A 14,914-nucleotide genomic window follows, 5' to 3' on the forward strand; every position below is an offset into this window, starting at 1 on the left:
TTAGCAACAACAACAACAACAAAAAACCTTGTGAACTTAAAATTATAAACACAGCTAAAATATTAATAATAATAAAATTAAAATAGATGAACACCAAAAAAGACACTCAGAGGTCAACACAAAAAGGCATGGCCACAGTGTTAACTATGAAATAGACTTTGAAAAATGTAATATACTAATTATCATTTTTTCTTATCCCAGCTATTCATTACTCTAAAATAAACTTTCGTTTTTTCTAAAATAAAGCCCTATACGGAAAGAGAAGAGACTGAAGTTGTCTTAGTCATCATTTTATTCCCGGTCACTAATACATTAATTGTCATCTTGTCAGAACTCAGTAAACAGTTATGGGATAAATACCTTAATTAATTGAATCTTTAAGTCTTGAACTCTGAAACTTTCCCCCTCTCCAATTAATATTCTATTTGAAGTTTAGAAAAAATAGTCTCCAATTCTTGATCTTCTCTTTTGGAGGTGATGTAAAATTTGTTTATTCTTGAAAGAGTAGAAAAATAAAATATTTTTCTCTGGAAAGAAGCATAAGAATGTAAAAAAACCCTGTTGAATCAGAATTAAGAACCCCAGAATACATTTAAATAAGATATAAATGTATTATTCACCCTCTCAGTGAAAGCAAAGGTCCCAAAGTCAAGTTCCTTAAAGGACTAGACAGATAATGGATGTAGGACAATAGAGAGTCCTGTGATCTATGATAAATACAATTAAAATATATCGAAATTATACTCCATAATACAATATAGATTAGGTGTTCTGGAAAATACCTCCAAAAAGAAACTTTAAAATACCAGAAAAAGTACAATGAATACTTCAGTGCTTAGTTGAACTTTAACTGAAGGGCCTCATTCTATGAGATGAAGCAAGGATTAGAGCAAGGGAGCCCCAGAGCTGCCAGCAGGCACCAGAAAGTTCGTGTTTTAAGTTCCGCTATATGAGCGATAAGAGGCAAGGTTTTAGGTCAACATGTGATAGAGAGTTGGGACTGAGACTTCTTCATAAATCTAAGGTCCTTAAAATGCTGCAACCTTGATAAAAGAATGGGCTAGAAAAAAATCCATTTGTTGTCAAAAGGAAGGGCACTTTTCTTTCTCAGCATCAGATCTGAGTGAGAAAAGAAATACGAATGTATTAATAATTCTAAGTATGCCCCCATAAGAGTTTGTGGTTGCCCCACAATCCATGAAATCCCAAAGAGAGAGTTAACGTAATGGCCCAGGATTGATGATATGCTCAGGTACATATCAGAAGCCAGAACTTTCCGGAATACTAGTCTCTCTCAACCAGGCCTCCTGGAGGAGCCACTAGATTTCAGGTCACTCAAGTAAGTTGGAAATGGCACTCTTCCTCTTAGAGTTTTCTGGAGATTCCTGGTCTGTAAAATGAAGATGTTGGGATGAAATATTTTTAAGATCACTGCCAACTAGGGCTTTCTGTCTGTCTGATACAACTTGTGCCACAAATCTGAAGTTTTTGAAAGCTATTATCACGGCAATGTCAAGTCATTGGAAAACACGGAGTGAATTTTTTAGATATTTCTTGTTCTCCTATACTTTGCCAACTATGCTAATGCTTCATACATTGAAATTAATGTGATGGAAATATGAAAAAATATTTATTCAGGTAATTTCAAACAAAATAAGCGGCTTCAGTCCACATCAGTCGAAATCTTACCCTACTTAGAAGATGATCAAAACCAAAAAGAAAGAAATAGCAACCAAATCATCATTAAATTTTACTTAAAACATGTCATGTAAGCAATCTGGTTTTCAATCCCACAGAAAATGAAAACAAACGTGTTCTGGAGGTTGGTTTGAATGGAACAGAACAACGCTCACACCTACGGTTTACCAATTCTTGCCAGGCTGTGGGAACAGTTCTTGTGAAAGTGGTCGGAGTCCTCAGTGATGGAATTTCTTTTGCTCCATTTTCAACAGGGTCTTACAAGCATGAAATATTTCCTTCTGGATGGAAATTACAATTAGCACTGACTAATTTTAGTCTTCTGTTCTTTGAAAATCCACATCTAATTGTCTAAGGCATTTCTGGCGCTATTGAGAGGCAAACTGTGAACAAGTCATTTGGGCCCCAGAATAACTTTCGAGGTGAAGCTGGGCTGAGAGTAAATGAAAGGAACCATAGAAATCTTTTAACAAGGAGAAAAACACAAAACTCAAATCACTTTTAGAAACTCAAATTTAAAGAGGAAGAACCTGCCTAGACATAGGGCAGTTATTGCTATCTATTCTAGAAAATACAGAACATAATTCTTCATTAATTGCTTTCAACTGGACAGGTTAATCACTCCCTTGATTCATTTTTAAAAAAATACCACAAAACTTTGCAATTCATTCCTGCTGGTGCGCTAAGGCAGTGTACTTGGGTCATTCTCTAAGCTCTCATTTGTGCAGAATGAAGTCAGGTCTGAGCTTATTAGGACCTTGGGGAGGGAGAGAGTGTTTAGGCACCAAGAGAAAGAACTATTTCTTTCCATACTCATACAATACCCAAAGAAGATTTGCTATGGTTAATTGGGTTATTGAGTTGAATTGAGCTGAATTAAATTGAATTCAATCTAAATGAATCAATTTGAGATCATAGTGTTGATTTTTAAACTCAAATGCTTTTTTCTGAAAGTCCTTGCAATCTGTCCTTCAAAAAAGGCTAAGAACATCTATCTGCAATTTCCTTCTGGGAGCAATGAATATTTTAAAAGATTTAGTTTAGAAATGGTTTCCTCAATATCTTTGATATGTAATATTAATTATCTTTCCAATACATTATTTTCAACTGGAACCACAAATAAAAGAATATTTCTTACTGTGCTTCTTTCTAATTAATAATAAATAAATAAAACAGGCCAGGTGCGGTGACTCACACCTGTAATCCTAGCACTCTGGGAGGCCGAGGTGGGTGGATCGTTTGAGCTCAGGAGTTCGAGACCAGCCTGAGCAAGAGCGAGACTCCATCTCTACTAAAAAAAATAGAAAGAAATTAGCTGGACAACTAAAAATATATAGAAAAAATTAGCTGGGCATGGTAGCGCATGCCTGTAGTCCCAGCTACTCGGGAGGCTGAGGCAGAAGGATTGCTTGAGCCCAGGAGTTTGAGGTTGCTGTGAGCTAGGCTGATGCCATGGCACTCTACCCAGGGTGACAGAGTGGGACTCTGCCTCAAAAAATAATAATAATAATAAATAAAAATAAATAAATAAAACAATAAGTAATATTTGCAAGTTTGTGGGAATGCTTTTGTTTTAAAACCATAACTGTGCCAAGTGCTAGGAGATAAACTGATGAGTTAACATGAATCATCTTTGACCTCCGAGAGCTTCCAGTCTGGGCGGGGTGGTGGTGGCAAACAGTCAAATAATTACACAGCTGAAGGTATAATTACCATGTGAGACAAACGCCTGGAAGAAAATACATCCAGTTTTATGAGATCATAGAAAAGAAACCTTAATGAGACTAGGGCTGCAGGGCAGGCTTACTTAAATTAAGGAAGGGACACTTGAGCTAAGATCTGAAAAATAAGCGAGTGAACTACAAATAAGTGGAAGTTAACCACATGAAAGTGGACGTATAAGCTACTGCAAAGAAAGTCCCCAAACAGGGAGCAGCATGCTGATTGCTTTCCAGTAGCAGAATATTCATGATGAGAGGGATAAAACTATTTATCCTAATAAATCACATCTTTAAAGGAGATTGCACTACAGTGTCGGCTCCATGAGGGAAAGGACGTGCTATGTTACTTGCCATTGCTTTTCCAGCATGTAGCACACTGCACAGCTCACACAGAGGATGCTCTACACTGGTCTAGGAGTGACACACGGCCAGGCTCCTGGGCTGTTGATGCTGACTCCACGGTTATCAGAGAGCCTGGCACATACTAGGTGCTCAGTAAATATTGTTAAAGAAATCAGTGAATGAATGTCTCTCGAACATATTTTCATACCTTAAAATTAGCAAATTATTCTTTTCTTCAGTTTTTCCCATTTGATGTTAATAAAGATAGAAGCCATCTGGATATCATTTGTTGTAAAGTAAGATTTCTTCCACCTGATGGAAAACTACCTCCATAAAGAAATAAACATTCTGTAATAAAATTTTAGATAACCATGGGGAATTTACCAAGATGAACCAAAGAACATTCCTTCCAAAGTACATTTTTCTTTAAAAATTTTGATGCCAGTTCTTTACAAAGTTTAATATATACCAAGACATGAAAAGATACATTCTACCCAATATTCTCTGTAGTCATGGAATCTTAGAGTTCTAAAATGTTGCTTTCCTAAAAATCCAATCATAACTTTAAGTATATGGAAAATTCCCAGAACCTAAGCATATGAAGTTAAATTTCCATTGGGCACACTATACTTTTATTTATACTTTAAAAATCAAGTTATCAAAATATTGGCAAAATAATTTTGACATCTAATAGGAAAGGCAAAATAAACATGTCTGATACCTTAAAAAAAAATACACACACACAAAACTTACATTCCTGAGAGATTTTAGTTATGTTTGCAAATCTGTTACAAAATTAAGCATCTATAAATGGAAAGATAAACAGTTCTAGAATCAGACAGTCCTGGGTTTCATTTCCAGTTCCACCATGCGCATTTTGTGGGATTCTGCAGGCAGTGGCACGGCCAGAAGACAGCAAGCCTGCCCAGAAGCCGTGGATCTAGCGCCATTCCTGAGCCACGCCTGGCCGGTGGCCCCGGCACATGGGCCCAGGAACCTAGCGTGGTGTCTGACACCCTGGAGGCACTCACTGCACACTGCTTTACCTGAAAGACACATGGGCTGAATTTATAAATAGCTATAATCGGTTAGATTCAAGAATTAATATGATAACAATGAAATCTCCCACAACAGTGACATAACAATAATTAGATTTATTTCTCTCCCCTATAACCATCCTTAGGTGTTGGGCAGTGAAGGCTGACAAAGGACAGTGTTCCTTCCGTCTTGTTAGGGCATCCTCTTGTGCACGGTGGGAACTGGGCCAACGGGACCTGCGGGTACCAGCTTAGGTGAAGGGAGAGGGTCTAGGAGCACATGCTGCACGTTTTAAGGTTCTGACCCAAAGGGGCAAATATCACTTCAAATTTCAGTAGGTGAAACTTAATCACAAGGCCACCACTCTGCAAGGAAGGCTGAGAGATGTCCCTGTAAGGCCAGCTACAAGTCAAGATACAGCACAATGTTTCAGAAACAATGTGAAACAAACTCGCTGTCTAATTAGCTGTGTCCACCTCAGATTTCTGCAGCCGTCACCCAATTATTTGTGTGTATGCCCCTTCCCACACACAAGACACAGCCAACCAAAGTCCCAGGTGCAATGCACCCAGCTCAAGGTCGAGATGCCCTCGGTATTGGAGGGTCTTTCTGATCTGGTCCCGAGGTAGCTGCTCACTGTCCAATGACCCCCCAGCTATAAGGCCAGGTATCTGTGTCCCTCCACACTCACACACCCACAGTGGTGGGGCAGGAACAGTGTATCTGCACTAAAGACTCAACTGGGAAAAGGAAGGAGCCAAGAGCAAAGCCATTGGCGGTCCTCAGCCAGGACCACCCAGTTGAGTGCATCTTGATTCTGTTCTCCTTCTCTTCGAGCAACTCTCTTGATCAGCATCTCCCTTGACCTGGCTTTGCTTCCCGGGAGGAAAGGATCTTCTGTAGTCATTGTTTCCACGCCTGTATCCGAAGTGGATGGGGGACATATGCTTGCTTGGGGTTCATTGAAATAGTCACAGGCATTTGTGAGCCAGGTTTGTGATTTCAGAAATTTAGTATGTTTCTTAGTAGGTTTATTTTCTTCTGGTCGTCCCAGGTTCCCTCAACCACATACAGAACCTTCGCCTACCCAGGTCCTTAGGCCTACCTGATTCCCTGGCTTCCGGGATCCATCCCTCTCTTCTTTATTCTAAAGGCACTAATTTTGAGAACATCTGAAACACTGAGTTTACGTGTAAAAGTAACACTCTTAATCTGATCTTTTTTTGCTTTGGCTTAGTGGCAGGTCTTTAAGAAAGGCTCTGAAAACAACAGTTATGTCTCCACTGCCATTTGGAGTACAGAAGCAGGAGTATTTCTAATCCCATCTGCTTTATTTCATCTCTGCCGATTCTTGCCTGTGTTTCCTTCTTTCTTGTAAAACCTCCCCAAGTGCAGCAAGGACTAGCCAGCACTAGGGCTCCAGGTTTGGCGGGTACACGTGGTCTGCCTCTCAAGTTATCACAGGTGACGATTGTACCAAATATTTTTCCAGAGCATACCAAGGCTCACTAGTTCTCTACCCTGAGGTGTATTAATACATGCCCTCCTCTGTCACCGCACGACTGCCAGGCCAGCCACACAGATTTCAGGTCCCGTTATGTTAGCATCCACATTCCAGGCACCAGTTTCTAGATTGGTTACAGAGAAACTAAGCTGCTGACACAAAGAGGTACCATGATACATTGGTTTAAAGTAGGGCGCCCATGTAATTTATTTTGACAGTGAAATGGCACGCCATTGATAATTATGCCAAGACTATGAGCATAAGATAGGACAGTCCGAGGCACATTGGGACTATGTTCATGCTTATTTAAAAACCCTGAAATTTATTCCACTCTCATGTGTCCGTACTGAGTGAGTGGTCTGAGCTGGAGGTGCAGCTACTCTCCACGCAGGGCTTTAGGGAGCCAGTTTCTTCCATCTCTGTTCCCTCGGGTGTTTTCCTCATAGTTCGATAGTATCTCAGTGTCTGAGAGAGAGAGAGAGGAGGTGGTAAGCATGTTTTCCCAATAATTTCAGGCCAATGCCAGGAGTGGGAAACATCACTTCACTCTCATTTCATTGATGAGAGCTATTACACTTACTCCGCAGGGGAGACTTGGAAGTGTGGCATCTGCTTGGGCACCTAGGGGCCCAGCAAGGACTGTAGTGCCACGGAACAAAAGCAGAGACATTTGGCTGGATGTGCACAAGCCCCTGTTAAAAAAGCAAGCCTCCTTATAAGGAATTGTATCCTCATTTGCAATTTAAGGGTAAAATATCCTAGTGTTCCCAGGCTTTCATAAGTTTTTTAAAACCATATCTACATGTTTTATTGCTGTTTATTCATTAAATTTCCTGGTTTGGATTCTCTAGGGTCTTGAAGCTTTAGCCAAACTTTTGGCCTGTGCAGTCTTTCACCGTTATTTTTCATACTCATGCCTGGTTTTGTGATATTTCCATGGTGTACATCTATCTTGATATGAATTGACCTCCCCTTGCTTGCGGGTGCTGACATTACTCTCAATTGTTAAATGGCACAATATTTGTTATTGCACAAGTCAGAGATTCCTGACTTTGTCTACCAAAGGAAAATCACTTTTTTCTTTAGCCTTCTCCTTTCCTTAATACTTTAAATATATTTGCATATTTTCTCTTATAGTGCATAGGAGTTGAGGGACCATACTAAAAGGAATAATCATCCAAGTGTCTGTTGTAGTCTTCTATTGCTTTAAAAAAATTACTGAGATTTCTCTACAATAATAATCATTTAATGGTTTTTATTTCCTTTGGAGGGAGTGCAAAGATTTCTTTTAGTGGTGGACTCCGATCTCTCTCTGCACCCAGTGGGGCTATTGGCTGATCTGACGCTTCCTTTTTTTGGGAATGAGTTTTCCTGCCACTTTTCAATACTCACATAATTAACTTTGGTGCTTAGGGATTTACTAATTGGAGTCTTGACAATCTCCTACTGTTAGAGAGACTTGGTTTGGCAAAACCACTTAGGGTAGTTTTCATAGAAGGATGACTTCTGCCCTCCCCATCTGTGGAGGATGCTGAGGCTCAGTTGTTAGTACTTCCTAATCCTTCAGCATTCCAATTTCAATTCTGTTATTTAGAATAGAAGCCCCCACTGCCTCCTAAACTCTTGGTACGAGTAGCCTGGGAAAGTGTTAAACAATCATGTACTTCAAGATGTTTTTTTCCCCAGTCGTTTACCTTCTCTGGGGCACATTATCTAGCCTTGAAGTCAATTAGCTCTTCCAGAAAGCTGGGGAAGCATTCAGACTGGGTTACCACTGCAGCAGCCTGAAAGAGTCTTTGTACTTTAGGAAAGTTAGCAGTTTCAGAAGTAGAAGACAGCTGGGGAATCTGACTCACTGTGGGATGGATTGCTGAGTGAGCTCAACGTCGTTGCATAAAATCTGCTTAAAGGCATAAATGTCAATTTATTAATGTATTGTCCAAACATGATTTTATGAAATTACTAAGTGCGAAATGAGCAATTAATGAAGATTGAAAGGTTCATTTTTACATATAGGTTTATAGTTATAGTCAAGGTGACATCTGACCATACGCTAATGACACTGCTGTTTTATTTCCATGAAATACTATCAGAAGTAGGAGGGTGCTTTTTTTTTTTCATTTTGCATTTTCCTAATACAGTATATAAAAATAAAGGCTTTCATGGGAATTAAAATGAAAGAGTCCTTTCAGAGTTCCAAAAATATTACCCAGACAGACCCTGCCAAGATTAATATGGTCAATGTTTCCATGAAAAGCATAATTTCATGGGAGTTATGCTTGTTCAGATGTGTACAAAAAATACCTACTTAGTAGTCCTTTCTGATAAACACACCATAGGAGAATTAACTTGGTTGATCATATCATACTATTCACATTACCATTGGTGGTGTTAATGCAGTATTTGTCCATGGTAAAAGGTTGGGGGTTTGTTTTTTTTTTAGTTTAACATCAAAGATAACAATATTGTGCACTTATAAGTCTTTATCCTTTATACACTTATGTAGTGCTTCCACATGTCTGAGGTAAGTTTGGTAGATATTATTACTATTTCTTTTCCAATTTTTAACAAGGAAGAAAGTGAATCTCAGAAAACTTAAATGACTTAACCAAAACCATACAGCAAGTAAATGTGAACTAAAATTCAGGTCTCCAAGTCCAAATTATGTTCTGTCTACTAAAATACCTCTACAACATACCACAATTATAATAAAATGGAATAATATGAAACAGTGGGTTGCATTTAACATAGTTATAGCCAGAGACTACACTTTTTTCCAATGTTACGCCTTAATTTTCAGAACTTGCACTGGCCATTTCACATGGTAAAGAAAACAAAGCTCTTGGAAACAGGGTCAGATCTAGACTTGGAGTCTCTGGGTCTGCCCAGGAGAGCTTGAAGTGACTGGGGCATTCACAGAAACGATGCTGCCTTTGAGAGATAGCATCGTGGTAACCAACACTGCCGGCTCGTTAGCGCAAATTCTAATTTGGCTTTGTGTGAGATTTTCCACTTAGTCCTTAGTTATTGTCCTTTGGTGGAGAGATCTGGGAAATGATATTTGAGTGACCTCATTCTCCTAAAACACAAGCTTAAGCCAGAATTTGAATTCTGCAAAATGGAAATGGCTTGAGGGGAAAGGAAAGTATGAAGACTACACTAGTCACAGAAGCTGTTGGAGTGAACAAATGAAACATGATTGTCTCAGGATTGAATTTGGCTTCCCTTCTTGAGACCAATTAACAGGTGATGGAGTTCTGAGTGAACTGGTTAGGATTTACCTTATATAGAAGTATTAGATTTGGTGGGCTGTAAATCAACTTAACTTTTATGAAAAATTAAATTTCCTATAAAGTGGTCATTTAAATATGGCACAAAACCATGCAAATTATATAAGACTTGAATCATATTCTACTTGAATATATTTGCATCAAATTTTCCATAATACCTGAAGGTAAAATAAACTTCAAAAACATCACCAAGATATTGGTTTAATTAAAAGGTGAGAATAAATTATAATCCTGAAACATCGTAGAATAACAGTGTCTTAATTATAATAGGATTTACCATGTAATTTCTCCTATAGAATTAGACCAACATTGTCCAATGTAAAGTGTGAATTTATGTGAATATTTCACTGCTGTTAAAGACAGACACACACACACATACTCATACAAAAAGATAACACGTGAGTCTAAAGCATGTCTAGATCTATGGGGAAAGTAACATAATATCTGTGGTAAATTTATACAGTAATGTTATATCAGCATACAGAAACTGAGTTTCCTCCTCGTAAAAAGCAACAACAAAAAAGTGGTGCTTAATGCTCTTTGGTGTGACATGGTGTAGCAAAAAGGAGGCTAACAATCCGGCTTGACCCAGATTCATATCTTTGGCCTATAAGCATCTTTATGAACGTAGACAAATTTTGCCATCTTTCTGGGTCTCAGTTTGCTCATCTGTGTAATGGGGTTGGTAATAAAATGAGATGAGAAGTATTTGACATTCAGTAGGTATTCATAAACACAAGAGTTCATGCTCTGAATTTTTTTCAGTTGTAGTAATATTGGAGGAGTTTCCAGATTTCAGAATCTTGGTCACCCACATTTCATCTTATCAGAATAAACAGACTCCACAGAAACTTTAGGACTGAATCACATTGAGGATAATTTCACCAACACAATCAAGCTCTGACTGCATGTTTTAATCTCTACGGTTCCTTGTGATGACTTGTGATTAAAACTTTTTTTTCCTACTGATATGTAAAACCGCAGGAGCCACTTCTCAACCACTTTTCTTCATGCCCATAAAAATCCTAAATATTTTTCCTTTATTTTTAAGTCAGTTAATGCATTCACATATTCAATTAAATATAGTAACTCTGTAAGCTTTATGATAGTATTATAATATTGGCTTTAGCCTCTAAAATCTGCCTTATGCATAACTCTGTTTAAGATAAAATCATGTACCATTATTTATGAGACATTTTGGATTTTTCATTAAGTTCATAGTAATAAGTCAGTATGATTAATTTTGGTTGAAGTGAAACAAAATCAAATCACCCCAAACAGACTGACTTCTCAATGATTGAAAAAAAAGATTCAAGTTGGGTTAAAAAGATTTGTTGTTTCCGTTACCCCTATTCTATCACTTTCTTTTAGTAACAGCATCCTGAGTTTCTTTTGGTAAGACATGACATCCTTCTTTACTCTCAGACCAGGTGATGTGAGGTCTGCCAGTGCCTTCTCCAGGCTCCAGGTAACACTGGCCTGGACTGCTGGCATATCCCGGAGCTCTGGCTGCAGTGATTGGTTGAAGTATAGGTACATGACCCAAGGTGTTCAAAGGAGAGTTAACCACAGGATTTTTGTTGAACTATTGAGAAAAAAGGGGTGTTTCTTTCCTACAGGGCTGCTGAGCTGCTAAAACGTAAGCCTGGGAAAGTGAGAGACATCTCGCCACCACATCAGAAACCTGCCCTGGAATGAAGCTCACATCTTGAAAACCAGAGCTGAGACAAAGATGGGTTCCTTACGACAGCATTCTATCGAGGTTTGCCTGAAGGAATATCTACCATTGGACTTCAAATAACGTGGGACAGCACATTCCTTTTCTTATTTGGCTGGTTTGTTGTAGCAATTTTTAATTGGATTTCTGTCACTTGCGACCAGAATAATCCTGATCAACATCACAGTCTTTTAAGAGATCTGAAGGAAACTGCATTCCTCAGGGTTCTTAAGCATAAACCAAATAATAATACAAAGAAAATTGTAGTAATTTAATTGCTACTTTGTTCTTTGATCTATCTGGAATGTCATTGACCCAGCCTACCAGACAACGTTATCTATTATCCTGACATTCATCTTCAATGAAATAAAAAGGTACTATTACAATGCTTTTCTTCACAACCTAACTATAGCCAAGAAGCAAGCTAACAAGCTTTAAGGAAGTTCAAATTGGCACCGAATTTAAGTTGCTTATAACTCAAGTGACTGTATCCTAGGGTACGGAGTCTGACAAACGTGAGTGCCCTCCTCTAGCCACACCGGGCTCACCCCTTCCCTTGCATATGGCATCCTCTTCCTACTTGCTGACATTCACACACAGTTCCTTCCACCTGGAATGTTCTTTGCTCCTCTTTGTACCTAATGAACTGGTATTTATCCTTTGCATTTCAGTCCCAAGAAACATCCCTGGCCCCTGGATTTGATTAGGTCCTCTGTTAGCAATCACACACCTAGTGTGTCTCCCTCTTAGTACTTTGCCTATTCATGGTTTATTTGTAAGTATTCATTTAACGTTTGTCACCTCTGCCAGACTGTATACACCATGAGATCAGGGAATTCTGGTTTGCCTACCACTGCCTTCCAACACCTAGTCTGATTCCTGGTACAAACAAAAACATTCTCAATATTAATTTCCCTGTAGCATACACAGCCCTGTTTGCCTAGGGTCACCGTCTTCATTACAAAGATTTGTTCTTCTCTGAAGCCCTCACTTAGCCTTGCCTATTGCTCCAATATGTGTACTGAGCAGGAAGTTTGACACCTTTTCACTTCTTTCTAACCATTCTTTCCTCACTTCCAGGTTCTCTCTAAACTCTTATTTCCTAAGACAGTCACTGCTCATTTAATGCACTGTAGATGCTAGCTGTATCTTGAGGAGTATGCCTTTATGACAAGTTGCTAAGTAGGTATAGTGATTTTTTTTTTTTTTTTTTCATGATCGACCTTACTTAGAAGGCAACCAAAATTTGCTTCAGGCACTTTCTTTTTTTCTTTTTTTTTAAGAAATCATGCTGTCCAACCAGTCTTCCAGCTTTTCCTCGGTAACATTTTTTGATGTACTTGGTTGCTCAGGTTCCACGTTCTTCTCTTCAGTCACAGATGGGTTTGCAGGAACTTTTCCCCCTTGGGCCACCTCCTCACCTTTCTCAGATTGCAGGTCCTGAGAGGTCTGATCTGGAAAGATGTTATCTCCCTCTTTTACAGGCGCATCTAAATTAAGCAACAGATCTAGTTCTTCTTCCAGGTGATTTGCTGCCGACTGCACTGGGGAAGTGGGTTCCTGAGAACCCCATGAAGGACCTGGTCTCAGGCTGTCTTTGCCCAGGGACTCAGGGCAGCCATCGGTGGTGGCAGATTTCAGCTCAGAGATGGGCCCCCTTCCTCCAGGCCCCACGGGCCCCCGTAGTCGCATCTCTAGTCCCTTGCTGTCAGCACTTCTCTTTGGTTTCACTTGAGGAAGCTCCAGAGGAAATGTGGCCCGAACCAGCTAAGCAGCAACGTCGAGTCGCAGTGACAGAGGGGGTTCCTGAAGGGCTCGAACCAGTGACTCACTATCCACATAAAGTGCTGAATTCTGTCTCAGACATGATGCTTCACCATCCCATGCTTTCTCCTCAGCAAACCGGAACTGTGAGAAGGGATCCCCTCGAGGTGGACGAGCACTTAGTATGTGAGCAGGAAGGCAGCTGTGGGGTGGAGCCGGGAGAAACTCCATGTTCTCTTATGCATAACAGTTATCTCTGTTAGAATCCTAGTTTGGAGACCTCGAATGATACTTAGGTGTACCCCTGAATACTCTGGCAGATTGCGGTGTTCCCTGACCTAGTGACAGCACTTCTTTGCTTTCAGGGGCTGTACAGTCATGATATTAAGGCTGAGAGGGGCTAGAATACAGCCTGGCCCCCAGAGGACTATGCCAGCTGCTCACAGGATCCAGGGAAGATCGTGTGGTCTGATCCATCCATCGGTTTCATAGCAGGTCACCAGGGGTTCTTCACGGCAAGCTCCATCATAAACCTGAAAATGGCATCTCCATTGATATTTCAACTTCAAATAAATGTAATATATAATGAGTATATAGAATATATACACTATAGCCTATGAGTAAGACAAAATGTCTCCTGACTCTCTCTCCAAAATTATCCTTTGTTTTTTTTTTTTTTCTTTTTGTGGGTTTTTTGTTTGTTTTTGAGATAGGGTCTCACTCCATTGCCCAGGCTGGAGTTCAGCGGTGTGATCATAGCTCACTGCAACCTCAACTCCCAGGCTCAAGCCATCCTCCTGCCTCAGCCTCCCAAGTAGCTGGGACTACAGGTGCACACCACCACACCTGGCTAATTTTTCTTTTTGTAGAGATGCGGGTCTTGCGCTTGCTCAGGCTGGTCTCCAACTCCTGAGCTCAAGCAATCTTCCTGCCTCAGCCTCCCAGAGTGCTAGGATTACAGGCATGAGCTACCACGCCCAGCCTATCCATTTGTTTTTGAAATGCTAAAATGATGCCATAATAAAGTATAAAAGTTAAAAAACTGTGAACCATCTAGATCATAGTCTCATTTTAATATTATAACCTATATAAGAGCTGCTTTCTCTTCAATTTCCCAATCTATTAAAGGTGGGATGCCACATTGAGCTTTTATACATAATAACTAATAACAAGCCTAAGTGTTTATCCTAAGTAATAATGATAAATGGTGGTTTTCCTATGTCCTCCATAGGAGAGCACACAAACTATCCTGACAATTTATTTTATGTCTAAATCATTCCCGCACTTATCTATATGTTTCCTTTACTCTGCCACCACCTCCCTTCTCCACTCCCAGTGCAATGTGGTTCTGTCACTTGTAAGATACCAGCAAAGTAAGAACCTATTTCAGAACATCTCTGGCAGCCTTTTGGGGGATGGCAGCCTTTTGGGGGATGGCAGCCTTTTGGGGGATGGCAGCCTTTTGGGGGATGACATTCCCATTTAATTCTTCTCAAAATACTCTGAAAAGAGTTTCTTCCAATAATTTTGAAGTATCTATATTCAGGAATAAAAAAAATCTCTAGATGACTTCTGGAATTTTCTCTTTTTTATAAGAGCAATTTTAAAAGATACAATCTCATCTTTATATTGGACACTCCTGTGTTTCCAGTACAACATCTAAGCTTGTGCGAGTAAGCAAGAATAACAGTTGACATGTCACTACACTGATTTTGATGTGATATTTGTGAATATGGAAATCATCAGAGACTAAGATAATTTCTCTTGAGTGTTAGTGGTATGATCTGTAACATTCATCTATGTATGTTTTTATCACTTTTTAAACAATGTAAATAAAGTG

At 39.5% G+C, this 14,914-nt stretch overlaps 1 pseudogene; it reads right to left on the reverse strand.

Moving 5' to 3' along the window:
• Positions 1-12,588: 12,588 nt before the first annotated feature.
• Positions 12,589-13,305, reverse strand: LOC138398763 (cell death regulator Aven pseudogene; annotated as a pseudogene).
• Between the last annotated feature and the right edge of the window lie 1,609 nt (positions 13,306-14,914).

The sequence above is a fragment of the Eulemur rufifrons genome, chromosome 18, assembly GCF_041146395.1.
Source record: "Eulemur rufifrons isolate Redbay chromosome 18, OSU_ERuf_1, whole genome shotgun sequence".
Taxonomy (NCBI): domain Eukaryota; kingdom Metazoa; phylum Chordata; class Mammalia; order Primates; family Lemuridae; genus Eulemur; species Eulemur rufifrons.